Source organism: Bombina bombina, chromosome 4, assembly GCF_027579735.1.
Source record: "Bombina bombina isolate aBomBom1 chromosome 4, aBomBom1.pri, whole genome shotgun sequence".
Classification (NCBI taxonomy): Eukaryota; Metazoa; Chordata; class Amphibia; order Anura; family Bombinatoridae; genus Bombina; species Bombina bombina.
Genome location: NC_069502.1, coordinates 224,533,604 through 224,550,418, shown reverse-complemented (window position 1 = coordinate 224,550,418; position 16,815 = coordinate 224,533,604).

Genomic DNA, 16,815 nt, shown 5'->3' with positions numbered 1-16,815 from the left:
GGTTACTATAAAAAAAGTGTTTATGTATATATTGTATACATATTGTATATCTGACTTCTATGGGGGAGGGGCCCCCGACATTTGGTTTACTAAGGGGCCCTAAAATTTCTAGTGGCGACCCTGTTCATTGCATTTATTTTTCTTAGGGTTACAATAATCTTTTTAACAATCCTGTTTATTTGTTAATCCAGTTATAACTGACATCCGATGTAGTGTTAGAAAAGGTATCAATGTGAAATAGATGCTTGTTATTTAAGTTGGTTGAGCTAGTTTTCACTCACACGCATCTACAAACACACATATTCACACATGCATAGCTAAAGGCATTCTGTAACAAGACAGATTAGTTACTGGAGTATACAAGGCTTGTAAATATTGCATTGTTTAGCAGTATTTTATCTAATCCCCCTGCTGTAGCCAGTTAGGGACAGATATGTAGCAATGCTAAGCTTATGAAGTTTTAAGTTTACACTTTAAACAATCAAAATTGGAATCTCACAAGTTTCAGAGTTAAATTACAGATACGGCTGGAAAGTAAGAAATAAAAATGACTTTTTAAAAAAAACAAGCTTTATTGAAAAAAAAATCATGAAGGCATACAATGTAAAGAAAATAAATTGTCTTGTACATACAGTCTTGGCATGTTAATTTTATGCAAAAAGTCGGAAAGTGTAAAGCCAATTAGGCTAGCAGCGCCTTAAGGGTTAAGGCTGGCAGTGTGTGGGATAGAGGAATGGGAGTTGCAGTTAGCTGCAACAGTGTTGCATGGCCAGGGAGTGGCTTACCTTTTGTCCAGATGAACCCAGATTCCCTCCTCCTCTTTTGCTGCAGGACAAGAAGCTGTCAAGTTGCCCTCCCTCCCTGTGATGGCGGCTCGAGAGGTACTATGTCACTATGGCACTATGGCCGAGATAGAAATAGGCGTTCTAGTCTACATAAGTCCATAGTTGTAGTTTATAGCCTCCCTCCATAGACTAGCCGGCATTATACAGCGGCCTGGTGGTCATGGAGCCTTATGATTGGTAGGTTTGCATCCTAACTGCGGGAGGTCATGGCCAGGAGCGCACGGAGATGACGAACGGGGGGAGTGATGGCCAGGCTGAAGGGGCGGGGCCGGTTACTTCAGTCAACTGGAGTGCCCCGCCCCTAGGGGTAGGTAGGCCAGGAGAACTCTGAAACACCCCTAGTAGCATCTCCACCCCGAGCAGCTTGCTGTTGTAGTCTAGATCGGGCCGCTGACCTCTTTCAGTCCGGGGTTAGACTTAGCGCCTCGTTTGCCGCCATCTATTTAGAGTTTGTCGGTTTAGTTATTCATATATAGTTACGTCTATATATTGTTAATAAAAGGGGACCAGTGATGGTCTGTTTATACCCAAAATTAAAGTGTCTGTGTCTGATTTAAGAGAAAGGGTAGAGGGGAAGTTACATAGAGTTTAGAAGTGAGGTTCCCCTCCTTTCCTCAAGTTCGGTGATGGATCCTCTGGGAAGGAGCTGGTAAGCCTTTAACCCTTATGATCCAAGTCATCTTTATAAGTCTGGATGCCAAGGCATATTGTTAGGGAGTTGTGAACTTTCAGTAGGACAGAGTTTCATGTCCTTATTTTTTCCACTTATAGTCCTTGAGGTTATGTTCCCATTCTTAGCTGGTAGTTTTAAACTTTCAATAAGAGTGATAACATTGCTATGTACCATCAGTGTACAAGAGGAAAATAGAGGAGGAAATAAGGAGATGGAATTTATTTTTAAAAAAGGGGGTGTATATATGGCCGAGTAGGCCTCTTTGGGGTGTAGAGAGTGATTATTAGTGTTTTTATTACAGGTGTGTGCTATTTCATATGTTCAGCATCATCTTGTGGATTTCTTTTTTTAAAATTTTGAAATAATGGTATCTTTCTAATATTAGTTAATTGGTTACCTGGGAGTGCAATTCGGTTGTGGTTGGAATGGACTGGGTCTTCAATTTTTTGGGTATGAGCTTTTTGGCTCCAGTGAGCATTATGAGCAAAAGGGCTAGTTTAGCATTTATCCTTATAAAGGGACATGAAACCTATTTTTTCTTTCATGATTCAGATAGAGAATACAATTTTAAACAACTTTCTCATCTGGTTGAAAAATCATAATCTCAGTGCATGTTTTCCGTCACTAGATGGCAGTAACAATCAAACTTTGAAGAACAATATTTTCCCAGAACTTACAGGACACATTGGAGTCAGAGCCAATTGTAAATACCTACTAATACAATAATGAAGCATTTACATAATAGTACTGTAATACATGCTTTAGGAGTGCAGTGTCTACTTCCTTGCTGAATAGTCTATTAACACTTCCACCCTGGTAGTTGTTTTTCAATATTAAGTGATCCTTGTTGGATTTGTGTGTGTGTGTGTATGTATGTATATGTATGTGTGTGTGTATGTATGTATATGTATGTGTGTGTGTATATGTGTATATATATAAATAATTATCTATATTATATATATATATATATATATATATATATATATATATATATATATATATATATATATAAAAGCAATTATTTTGGTCTATTAACATAACATCAAATTGATCAGAAATACAGTGTAGACATTGTTAATGTAAATGACTATTGTAAATAGCTGATTTTTAATGGAATATGTACATAGGTGTACAGAGTCCAATTATCAGCAACCATATGTCCTGTGTTCCTGTGTTCCAATGGCACATTGTGTTTACTAATCCAAGTTTATCATTTAAAAAGGCTAATTGATTATTAGAAAACCCTTTTGCAATTATGTTAGCACAGCTGAAAACGGCTGATTTAAGAAGTAATAAAACTGGCATTTATTAGACTAGCTGAGTATCTGGTGCATCAGCAATTGTGGGTTCGATTACAGTCTTTTCTTGTTCTGAGAAATGAAGGTCATTCCATGAGAGAAACAGTGCAAACTGTCTCTATACATAAAAAGAGAGAAGCGCTCAACCTGGGAACGAACAATAACATAATAGCTTGTTCTATGGCTAGTAACCACCCAAGAAGCAGCCTCTTTTTGCCTTTCACAGACAATAACTTTCCTGAAGCATATCATTCTGATCCTGACTTCACAGTACAGTCCAGCCCCAAAATACCAGGCAATCCCTCTCTGAACAAGAGAAACAGCAAAACCCCAGATGTACGTTTTGGCCTATTGTGGGCCTCATCAGTGAGGTGCAGCCATATCCCTCTAGGCACACTGAGCAACGGGTCCACGTCTGGGTTCCTGCATCACACTTAGGGAGACTTCCCTAAGTGTCGTAATTTGCATATGTAAAAAGAGAGAAGCGCTCAACCTGGGAACAAACAATAACATAATAGCTTGTTCTATGGCTAGTTACTACCCAAGAAGCAACCTCTTTTTGTTCAACATGCGCCTTTCACAGAGAAGAACTTTCCTGAAGCATATCAGTCTGATCCTGACTTCACAGTACAGTCCAGCCCCGAAATACCAGGCAATCCCTCTCTGAACAAGAGAAAAAGCAAAACCCCAGACGTACGTTTCGGGCTATTGTAGACCTCGTCAGTGAGGTGCAGCCAAACTGTCTCTAACCAGAATAGAAAGAGAAGTGGGAGGCCCGGTGTACAACTGAGAAAGAGGACAAATAAACTAGAGTGTCTAGTTTGAGGAATAGACGCCTCACAGGTCCTTAACTGGCATCTTCATTAAATAGTACCCACAAAACATCAGTCTCAACGTCAACAGTGAAGATGCTGGCCTTCTAGGCAGAGTTGCAAAGAAAATGCCATATCTCAGACTGGCCAATAAAAAGAAAACATTAAGATGGGCAAAAGAACACAGACACTGGACAGGGAGGGGAAGATTGGGGAAAAGTGTTATGTACAGACGACTCTAAGTTTGAGGTGTTCAGATCACAAAGAAGAACATTCATGAAACGCAGACCAAATGAAAAGATGCTGGAAGAGTGCTTGACGCCTCTGTGAATTATGGTGGAGGCAATGTAATGGTCTGGGTGTGACTTAGTAGTGGTGAAGTGGGAGATTTATACAGCGTATAGGGGACCTTGAAGAAGGAAGGCTATCACTCAATTTTTTTACAATTTGCATAAAATATGCGCCATACCCTGCGGACGCCGCTTGATTGGAACCAATTTTCTCGTACAACAGGACAATAACCCGAACTATGCAATAACTATTTAGGGAAGAAGCAGTCAGCTTGTATTCTGTCTTTAAAGGGACACTCAAGTCAAAATAAACTTTTATGATTCAGAAAGAGAATCCTGTTTTAAGACACTATACAATTTACTTCCATTATCAAATTTTGCACAGTCTTTTTATATTCACACTTTCTGGGGATCAAGATCTTACTTAGCATGTGCACAAGCTCACAGGGTATACGTATCTATTCTGTGATTGGCTGATGTCTGTCACATGATACAGGGGGCTGGAAAATGGGAGAAAAAAATACAATTCTCAGAAAAAAAATCTACTGCTTATTTGAAATTCAGAGTAAGTACTATTGCATTCCCTTTTTTATTATGTACTTGTTAAGTATGTAAGTGTACTGCATTGAGTGGTCCTTTAATGGAGTGGCCAACACAGTCACCAGATTTCAACCCTATTGAGCTGTTGTACAAAAAGCAATGTCCACAGCACCTAATTCTTATGAAGAAATAATTGTCTTTATTGCAGCATCTCACATCAAGACACACAAAAAGAGAACAAGCTATTTTTTGGGTTATTCACCCTTAATCATGCTAATACAAAGTACCTGTATACAGCTCCTTATATACCTCCTCCATTACCTCTTTATTTACAGTTACATTTTTTTTTTTTTTAATTTTTCTTTTTATTGAAAATTTAAATATTCACAATAACAAATATCAGCATAGAAATGATTTTACATTATCAAGTGTTGCCAATTAGGGCTGTATGTTCATGAGTTTCGTTGCTGCTTCATGAGCTGTGGTCAATCAGTCCATGTAGGTTAGATAACATGTGAACAGGTAAACAAACAAACTAATCAATAAAATAAATATAATAACTTACATCTGCATGTCTTTATCCGGATCGTCACTGGCTCTTAGATTATATGTTTATCGAGGTGTTGTATGATCTGTTCATTTCACGAAGAAAATTTGTACCCTTTCTGTTTGGTGATAGTTGGTTGAATTCACTAGGGGGGAGGGGTGGCATTCCTAGGGGTATTTGAGAGAATTGCTGTGTGTAGGGATTCTTGCCAGAGAAATTTGGCATCTAGTAGGGTGTTTACTTTGTTACGGCAGAGGTAACCGTATTGTTCCAGTGTGAATTGTTCATCTACTTCTTCAAGCCACATTTCCTTAGTTATGGTTAGATGTTTCTTCCAATTACGGGCTATTAATTTTCTCGCGCTGTTAAGGCCTATTTGGAGCATTAAAAGTCGCAAGCGACATGGTATATTTACAGTTACATTTTAAATACATATAATATCGCCACCTAGTGGTCAGACTTTATTTTCAAACCATTTTCTCCTATATATAACAACTACATTAAAAATTGCCTAACAAATAGAATCCCTCATCTTGATTCAAATGTTTTTCAAAGAAATACAGACATATCAATTTCTCTATTGAGTCCCTTAGGAACAAACACCTCCAACTTGTGGATCCAAAACAATTCCTTACATTTGAGCAACAGCTCCCTGTTGCCCCCTCTCCTTAACAGGCCCACATTATCAATTATTTGCCATCTTAATTATGATATATTGTGTCCTGCTTCCAAGAAATGGCAAGCAACTGGTGCCTTCTTGTCACCACACCTGATATTAGACCTGTGTTGGCTAAGTCTGTCCCTGATCTTTCTAACCATCTCCCCTATGTAAATCCTGGAATTTGGACACTTTAATATTAGATACACAACATAAGAGGATTCACAGGTGTAAAAATCTTTGATCCTGAACTTTTTCCCTGTATGAGGATGTAAAAATTCAGTTCCCCTTATTGCTGAGTTACAGCTAGCACATCCCAGACACGGGTAAGTACCCATGTTCTTAGAGGTAATGTGACTCTGAAGACTTTTTTTTGCCAGTTCCTATATCATTCTTAACCACTAAATCCTTCACGTTAGGGACACGTAGGCCATCACTGGGAGTTTCTGAAAAAATTCAACATCTTTATTGCAATTCTTCAATATATGCCAAAACTTTTTAATAATTTGTGATATTTCTTGACTATATGGATTAAATTGTGTAACACATACCAATCTATCCTTCATATCCTTATATTTTTGAACCACATTTTTTTGTTCTTCAGTAACCCTCAACAAGCCTCAACAAGTCTACTTGGATACCCACGCTGTGTGAATCTATCTGCCATTTCTTTCAATCTCTGATCCACTAAAGAACTCTTACTTACTATTCTCTTAACCCTCATCATTTGACTTAGAGGGAGAGAGTTCTTAAGTGTGTCATGATGGAAACTTCCATAAGTCAATAGAGAATTTATGTCTGTAATTTTTCTTTGTGAGCGCAAAACTTCCGTGCTTTGCGAACGTGAGGTCAGTATAGCATTTGTCACACCTGAATTAAAAATGGGTAATTTGAAGACAATACTAATTTAATTATATCATAGATCATAAGCTATCAAAATGTAACAACTGAAATTAGTATTGTCTTCAAATTACCCATTTTTAATTCAGGTGTGACAAATGTTATACTGATGAGACAAAGGGTTTCTGATTTTTTGTGTGTGCTAATTGTAGGGGGAGGGATGTGTCTTACTAGGATTGGTAGCTTAGCCTTATATATGGGTCATTTTATAGCATATTTTTATGCCTGATGAAACGGTTTGTTCCGTGAAACGCGTTGCATTACTGCACTTATGCACATTTGTAGCATGAGTTGTTTTTAACTTTGTTTTATATATCATTTTATTAAACAATTATACGTTTTTAAACTCTAATTGCTGAGTGCATTGCTACTTTGCTACCTTGGGAAGGTTTGGTATAGCCTTCCCTTTACTTTAATTCACCTACTGCCTCCTGACCTGGGGGAGTGGATTCATCTGAGCCCTGCTATCCACCTGTGGGTGATATCATCATATCCGGGTATTGTCTGTGTTCAGCTAGCTGGTCTGCTGTCTTGAAAACCAGCCCGCTCCTATTGGCACAAGAGAGTGCCTTCATACCATGTGAGTACCCTGCGTCTCTTGTGTTAGATGTCGAGCTTGTCATACGGATTCACACATATGGCGCCTCTTTCCTTTCCTGTGTTTTTTCTAGAATCTCTCCATCACCATTAGTGAAGTCAGAGTGCTGCCTGTTTTTCATCGGATGTCATATAAAACTGAAATCAGCACATAAGGATCCGTCCTGGGACTTGCCCATAACATTTTCTAATATATGGACTGGTTTTGTATGATTTCTTTATCCCAATATTGATGGGTTTGGGCTTGTTGACCCATCTATGAGTCTTGTTTATATTGTATTGTACAATTTATTGTGTATTTTATCCTGTTCATATATCACCTTTGATTATTGTGTTATATGTTATATTGTGTTTTATGCTATATTTATCAATATTTAGAATATTCTTTCTCTTCCCTTACCAGTGGGCTTGTGCAGATGTGTGTATTTTTATTTTTGCTGTACTCACACCTGCCATAGTGCCCCGTCTAGGACTTTAGAGTAATTAGCTACACATACATTAGCAGTAGCGCCTCCTACAGGAATTTGGATTCAAGTTTTCTCCAGGATTTTGTTATTGCACTTTTACTTGCATTTAACTGTATGTCAACTCCTGGAAAGGGGTTAAACACACAGCTAAATTCAGCTGCAGAGTAGAACTGTACTACTGAGAGCAAGCTCCATACATCTGATGAGCCAATGAAAAGAGGCCTATGTGCATAGCCACCAATCATCATCTAGCTCCCAATAGTGAAGTGCAGCTCCTGCTTTTCAACAAAGGATACCATGAGAACCAAGTATGTTTGAGAACAATAGTAAATTGAAAAGCCTCTTAAAATGATATGCTCTATTGGAACCATTACTTTCATGTTCTGTTAATATATTTGTAACTTCCTATTGCTTTACCCTAATTAAACTGTGTGTGAACTGTTTACAGAAAATAATAATTGAAAACACAATGATGAATAAATTGTAGCAATAATGATAACACATGAAAAGCAAACACAAGGGAGAGACAACTGTTGTGACAGGTAAAAAAAAAAGAGTCCAAAGTACTCTGATTGCAATCCTAGTAATGTTTGCATTTGATAAAATAAGAATGTCTCATATATTTATTTAGGAAACGGTTTTCAGCCAAACACACTGGAACTGTAATACAGATCCATGAGCAGAGGTAAAGGGCTTTAAAAATAAGTCAATAAAGAATGATTTTAATCAGCCCAATCGCTGGCACAGTGAGCACCAATTTACCACAGCATATAGTACAAATGCATTGGGCTAGATTGTGAGGTGCAAGCGATTTTGCGCTAGCGCAATCGTGTTTTTGCGAGACATTTTTTGCTGATATTGCAAGTGGAGCGAAATCACGATTGCGCTAGAGCAATAGCCCTTTACGCTGCAATCCTTTCCACAATCTCAGAGCTGTGGTTAACTGTTTTCCGAAACTAAAAAGTTGCACAAAACACTTCAAAAATACAATGCAAAGTCCAGTTACACTCATATTAACACTGTCTAATAAAAATTATTAAAAAAAAATATTACACAAAAAAGTTATAAAGGTTCAAAGATATGAGATCTTGGGTGTTTGAATGTTAAAGCCATATGCAGCCTTTTTTTTCTGACACATACATATACATTGCTAAAGATGTTTTTGTATGTATATACAGTATATATGTTTATATATGTGTACATATATATTAATGTCAAAAAACAAAAAAACAAAAAAAGGAACTCAGCACACCTCAATTTAGCAAAAGTGTAAATGCAATTTATTATGAAGTATCTAATTACAATTCTATGATATGAATCCACAACTTTCAGTCCATCCACACATGCAAACTACTTTCATTCATAAAACAATTGGATTCAACCCAGGCGTCCCTGGAAGAATCAACCAAGGCTCTCAGAAAACCGCTATTAATGTCTTAGAAAGTTCATATAGATGAAAAAGTGAACAGTCCCTTAGACATGCAGAACTTTCACAGTTGTTTTGAATTTAAAATCTTTGATGCAATTTTTTCAGATATGGTTGCTGTAAAAAGATTCTTTTCGATTACAAATATATCTTCTTATACATGAGATTTGAATAACATTTTGAACTCTGTAATCATTCCCTTGTTCAGCATACACCTTTTTATGATGAGTATAAGCACATTTATGGGTTAGTGCAGGACAAGACAAAAAGCCGTTAGTTCATCCAGCATATGCATTCAACTTTATGTTAACACTCAATATACTCCAAGGCTCTTTCCAAGTTCCCCTCTTTAAACCACACTTGCAGTTGGGTAGTATTCAGCCCGGGTATCGGTGCTTGACTATTCTAACAGTTCATGTTGTAACATATGCATAAAGTTTCTGACCCTTCCCAGTATTAGAGTGTTAATGAATTAAAGCGTCTCTAATGTGGTAGAAGCCGTGTGTTAAATCAGCAAGTGTATCACCAATCATCTGTATTGCGTCTGTATTAGTATAGAAGCTGGCCAGTTAGAACATGCATGTTAATTAGCTTTATAATACTTGCGATTTCACATCCTTTTGAATAAATGGAGATGCCCCCGACTTTTATCCACTCATGCGGACGGGAGAACAAACACTTGATTCGGTCTTATGTCTTTATGGAACAACGGCTCTTTTCTGTACTCCTTGAGAAAGGGCGGAGTCCCGAAACGCGCGTCGGAGTGTAAGGCTGCTCACTGAACCGCTTGTCGATACAAGGACTTTGATGCAAAAAGATTACAGAAAAGAGCCGTTGTTCCATAAAGACATAAGACCGATTCAAGTGTTTGTTCTCCCGTCCGCATGAGTGGATAAAAGTCGGGGGCATCTCCATTTATTCAAAAGGATGTGAAATCGCAAGTATTATAAAGCTAATTAACATGCATGTTCTAACTGGCCAGCTTCTATACTAATACAGACGCAATACAGATGATTGGTGATACACTTGCTGATTTAACACACGGCTTCTACCACATTAGAGACGCTTTAATTCATTAACACTCTAATACTGGGAAGGGTCAGAAACTTTATGCATATGTTACAACATGAACTGTTAGAATAGTCAAGCACCGATACCCGGGCTGAATACTACCCAACCGCAAGTGTGGTTTAAAGAGGGGAACTTGGAAAGAGCCTTGGAGTATATTGAGTGTTAACATAAAGTTGAATGCATATGCTGGATGAACTAACGGCTTTTTGTCTTGTCCTGCACTAACCCATAAATGTGCTTATACTCATCATAAAAAGGTGTATGCTGAACAAGGGAATGATTACAGAGTTCAAAATGTTATTCAAATCTCATGTATAAGAAGATATATTTGTAATCGAAAAGAATCTTTTTACAGCAACCATATCTGAAAAATTGCATCAAAGATTTTAAATTCAAAACAACTGTGAAAGTTCTGCATGTCTAAGGGACTGTTCACTTTTTCATCTATATGAACTTTCTAAGACATTAATAGCGGTTTTCTGAGAGCCTTGGTTGATTCTTCCAGGGACGCCTGGGTTGAATCCAATTGTTTTATGAATGAAAGTAGTTTGCATGTGTGGATGGACTGAAAGTTGTGGATTCATATCATAGAATTGTAATTAGATACTTCATAATAAATTGCATTTACACTTTTGTTAAATTGAGGTGTGCTGAGTTCCTTTTTTTGTTATTTGTAGATGGTAGAATTGGAGGTTTTACTAAACTCTTGCACCCTAAATATATATACAATTTTTTATTTATTTTTTCGACAGTAGATAGAATGCTTTAGTGGTGCTGTGATTAACTATTTATTAAATATATATATTAATGTATTTATATGTGTAATTGTGTATATATGTATTTACAGTTATATATACACATATAAAAACATTAATATCTATGTATACACACACACACACATATATATATATATATATATATATATATATATATATATATATATAAAGTGCATTATAGCGCTTTGCTATTAAGTAGATGAAAACATGATAAAACAATTGTATGCAATATTTATATTTAATAAAAATTTGAACTATGTATTTACTGTAAATATTTCACATTTTATAATGCGAATATTCTTAGTTGTATGCGCAATGGGTGTTTGTTTTTTCAACAATTTTTTCCCATTCACTTCTATGGGGAATGCAAAAAGGCGATGAAGTTTGTGTGATTTTGGTTGTTAGGCTTTTTTCCACTTTTTTTGGAATACATGCATTGGCACGCAAAACCTTAGTTTGTTTTTTCAAGCTATTCAGGTTAATGCTAGCGCAAAATATGTTTTTTTGGAATTTGTAATTCAAACGCAACTCTACAAGCGCAAAAATGAAAATCCAAGCTGAGTTTTCGCTTACGCAAAAAACAATACCGCGCCACTTGTAATCTAGCCCATTGTGTATTCTGAAAATGAGTTTCCTAACTACTATGCTGCACAAGAAGTGCTAGGTCAAGTGTTTCATCGCATGCTATACCATATTGCACTCATCAAGGCTGAATTATCAAATGTCTGTCGGACCTGATCCGACAGACATCGCTGAATGTGGAGAGCAATATGCTCTCCGTATTCAGCATTGCACCAGCAGCTCACAAGAGCTGCTGATGCAACGCCGCCCCCTGCAGACTCGCGGCAAATGGGCCACCAGCAGGGAGGTGTCAATCAACCCGATCTAGTACTCGATCGGGTTGAATTCCGGCGATTCCTGTCCGCCTGCTCAGAGCAGACGGACAGGGTTATGGAGCAGCGGTCTTTAGATCGGGTTGAATTGTGGCGATTCCTGACCACCAGCTCAGAGCAGGCGGACAGGTTATGGAGCAGCGGTCTTTAGACCGCTGCTTCATAACTGGTGTTTCTGGCAAATCTGAAGGCTCGCCAGAAACACGGGCCCTCAAGCTCCATTCGGAGCTTGATAAATGGGCCTCATCATGTCTTCTACTTGTGTAGCGAGTGTCCCTAAGTGAGCAACAGAGCATTAAGTAGAATATGAGATACTTATTATAGCAACAACGAAAAATACGAGCGCTTGTATAGAGTGCCTATAGAGACACAAACCCCACCTAATGAAGAAAAGAAAATATAATCAAATTAAATGAAATATATATTTTTAAATTAAATATAATAAAAAAGGATAAAATATAAATAATTAAAGGGACAAGTCAAAATAAACTTTCATGATTCAGATAGGTTATGCAATTGTAAACAACTTTCCATTTTACTTTTGTCATGAAATTTACTGTTTTCTCTTGGTATTATTTTTTAAAAGCTAAATTCAGGAAGGCTCAAACTGATTTCTAAACAGTTGAAGACCACCTCTTATCTGTGCATTCTGACAGTTTTTCCACAGTGAGACAGTGTTAGTTCATGTGTATCATATTAGATAACATTGTGCTCACTCTTGTGGAGTTATTTATGAGTCAGCACTGATTGGCTAAAATGCATGTCTGTCAAAACAACTGAAATAAGGGGTAGCCTGCAGATGCTCAAATACAAGGTAATCACAGAGGTAAAAAGGTGTATTAATATAACAGTGTTGTACAAAAGTGTAGTACAAAATATATACACCAGGGGGCGAGGCTAGGCACGGCCATGACAGGACGCATATTCTGAAGCTCCTGAGAATGATCTCACAATCTGAGAAACTAAATAACATCCAGTTGAAAAAGAAGCACTACTGAAACTATGGCAATTTTCAGATCCTTTTGATATACTGACTGCAGGAGATATATTGCAGACTTTTAAACGAGGCAACTGAGGCCTATAACGGAGTCAGGCTGTGGAGCATCTGGCACCCTCCCCCGAGCTACCGGGTTATGTAGCTGTAACTAGATATTGACGATTTCTCTCACTAAACCACAAATTGTTGTTATACTTCCTATATAATAGTCTGAGAGAAGGGGCAACATTGTTAGATTTTTATACTTCCACCATTTCATTAGCCAGATTTGAAACACACTTGTGCCATGTGCTTAATGCACACCATCAGGAGCTAACCTCCCTACTCCAGGAAACTTTTGCTGCTTTGATGTTGCAGCTACCTAAGGCGGCATCTGAGAATGGTTTGGGGAGTGGAGTGGAGCGAGATTGGATTAGCCTACCAACAGTAAAGGTCTCTACCGAGGTTCCAGATGTCGCAGTCACCACTAACAGGACACGGATCGATACAGATAAAGTGACAGTCAGAGTAACGGACTGTAAGTTTCTAGTCCGCAACAGGTATTCACTAAGCTGTGCAGGTTCTGGCGACCGCATGGATGCAGCGAATCGGTGGGCTTTACATCTGGACCTGTCTACACAGCCTGATCTTGGGGTCGACCCCTCAGTAGCATCTCACATCCCAGGAATATCACTATCCTTCACGGGGACTTTGACACTGGTGGATTTGACTTGCCACGAGCAGGCATGGGTTAAAGTTATCACATATTAACTTAAATGGTCTTTGTATTTTTGAGTTCAGATGTTTCTTTTATCTTATTACACTTTTATTCCCTAAAAGGAAATGAGCTATGGATGTCAGGTTGGCTACTGAGCACTAGCTATAGAGAGGCATTTGGATACTGCCCAAGGTTTATTATAATCCATTATACATTGCATTCCCCTTTCTCATACGTTATGTTCTTGTCACTGTTTCACACAAGCCTTTCATTAATCCCACTAGCTTAGAACATATATACAGTATGTATATAGGTACCTCCTTGTATGCAGCCGGGACAGTGGAGTTTTGCCACCTTATTACAATTTCAGGCAGTGTTTTTTTTAAATTTCTTTTACTACAGTGATAGTATCTTGTTGATACAAATATTGGATGAATGCAAACAAATAGTTGAGACTAGGACAAAAGCTTGATGGGGCACGTGTATACCTATGGGAGTTAGTAATTTTTTTTTTTTTTTAAAGAATTTTTTTATTGAGGAATAGAGTAAAATAATACAGAATATCCACATATATAGGACCCCAACCAGTGGGGACAGATTACTGAAATAAACAGTACCATTCATATACTGGACCCGATACATCAATAATATGTGTCATAAACAGTAGCATACATTTCAATAGGTATAAATAGTAATGTGCTAAAGGCCCATAGAAATGGTAACAGTTGTTTAACCTCCACGTGGATAATGGGCACAAAGACTGACCTCAAAATTTTCAAGTTTTAACATATAAGACCCCTTTCGGGTCCACACAACTATACCTGTCTGGATATGAAAGAAAAAAACAACAGCAAAAAAACTTAACTGTAGTGTATCCTTCCAGTATAGGTAGCTTATGACACTATCGGAAATTGGGAAGAGGAAAATAACTTTAAGGAAACAGGACACACCCTTCTGTCTTCATAGAAATTTTGTGAAAAGGTCATAAAAAATCTGCGTTCCCTTGTTGATATAGCTAAACTAAAATGTGTGGGGGAGAGACCGAAGTTAAATTAAATTGGATTGAATAGGGGATGTAAATACATATATTGGGGCAAAACAAATGGATGAAAATGTGAGTCAAAAAGAGAACAGAAAAAGATAAAAAAATAAAAAATAAAAAGAAACTAAAATTCTCACTAGCCTCCAAATATCTGTAAACACTTTAACTAATTGGAGTTATCATGCAAAACTATTGCAATTATTATTTATTTGTGAGATAACCCGTGAACCTATCAGTGATTTAGTGGCTTAATAGATATAGGAAATAGGTCTTCCTCACTGAATTGAAACTAACTTTAATTAATCTTGTACTCCCCTCTAGTGGCTAGAATAAGAATCTCCTATTTGTCTTCCCCTATAATATTTTATAGTCTCCAACTCACAACAAATAATGGAAACATACCCTCTCCGTCCCACCCAGCATATCTATATGCTGTTAAAGAGAGTATTTACTATCTGGTGGTATCCACTAAATGAAGACATAGGGTACACAGTTCTAGTTACAAAAATAAATCTAGGAGTAGATCTCGTGCAGGAGATAAGCTATCTAATGGTTAATCTTAAAACCCCCTAGTAATGTATAGCTTACCCTACCCTATGGGGTTTTTACTATAGGCGTCTCTGAACCCCTATTCACAATTATGAAACAAATATGAGCAATAGCTTGAAGACCACATGCATGCAACAGTATAGAAGTAGGTACTAGAGTAACTTAGCATTGAGGAAAAATAAAATTTAAAACTGAAAATGTCACAAGCTTTGCAAATAAATCAAACTAAAGTCAGAATGTAACGTTGGTTAACACATTGAAAAGGGAAAAATATTAAACTGTAGGAAGTGTCCTATATTAGAAAAAATAAATTGTTCACATTTAAAGGTCACTCATCGCTATGAGTTATCAGAGACCCACTAAAACAAACCGCCCTCTATCCTATTCCCATTGCCTCGAAGGAGAAGAGGGTGAACAGTACAGTGTAGCTATACTTTGTAGGTAGGTCATCCAGGCCTGTGTGGGAAAAAGAAATTTGCAGGAGAATGTCCAGTACCAATCTAACGGTCAGATCCGCGTTTGCGGGTGTAATATTGCCAAACCAGTCCTTAAGTGATATAGCTCTGCATGCCCAATATATGTCTGAGTCAATCGGGGCAGTCTCCTCATATGGCGCGCTGGTAACAGGCTGAATCCCCCTCACATCTAATACAGCAGAGTCAGAGTAGCCTTCACTCTCTCCACATACGGCTAGATCTCCATTTATAGCCTTTACAATCTGGTCAGGTTCTGTGTCCCACGATAGGGAGGTATCCTCGGTCTCCTGGCAAAGTTCAGCAACAATAGTGTACAAGTATTGCCCACAGGGCTCTCTGACCTGTTCCGCTCTCTCAACTAAACCGGTAGGTACCTTTGGCAAAGTTTCGGCTGTAGAAGGAGTAATTGCGTCTTGCAACGCATCAAGGACAGCGATCTGGAATGCATCTAGAAGACTGCTTAACTCAGATATTACCCTCGTGACCTGTCCCATGCTTCGTCTCTCAATCCACACAGTATGCCTAAAATCCAAGGGAAATGGTCTTTCTTCAGCACCGCAGAAAAAAGAGATGTGCCCTCTATTAAGTAGCGACTTTTCTTAAATAAAAGGTTTAGAACAGCGTTAGTATCTGCATACTTATTTCCTTAAGTAGGAACTGAAGGGGGGGTAGATGAAGGTCCAGGCCGTAGTAAGGCCTCCGCTGCGCACCTCCTCTAATATGGTCTGCTGGGCTGGACTGTCGGGGATGAATAAGAGATAGATCTGTTCCACAAATGTTTAAATACACGATCCCACTCAATATGGCTGTATATTATACATTAGAAAAGCAACAATCAGCGGTTTTGGTTGCACTAGATCTCAGCCTATGATGAAAGCAGCCATCTTGGTCAATGGTCGGACACGCCCCCCGGGAGTTAGTAATTTATACATGGCCTTTGATTTATAGAGGCCCATTTATCAAGCTCTGTATGGAGCTTGTGGGCCCATGTTTCTGGCGAGTCTTCAGACTCGCCAGAAACACCAGTTATGAAGCAGCGGTCTAAAGACCGCTGCTCCATAACCCTGTCCGCCTGCTCTGGGCAGGTGGTCAGGAATCGCCACAATTCAACCCGATCAAGTACAATCGGGTTGATTGACACCTCCCTGCTGGCGGCCAAGTCTGCAGGGGGCGGGTTGCACCAGCAGCTCTTGTGAGTTGCTGGTGCAATGCTGAATACGGAGAGCGTATTGCTCTCCGCATTCAGCGATGTCTGTCGGAT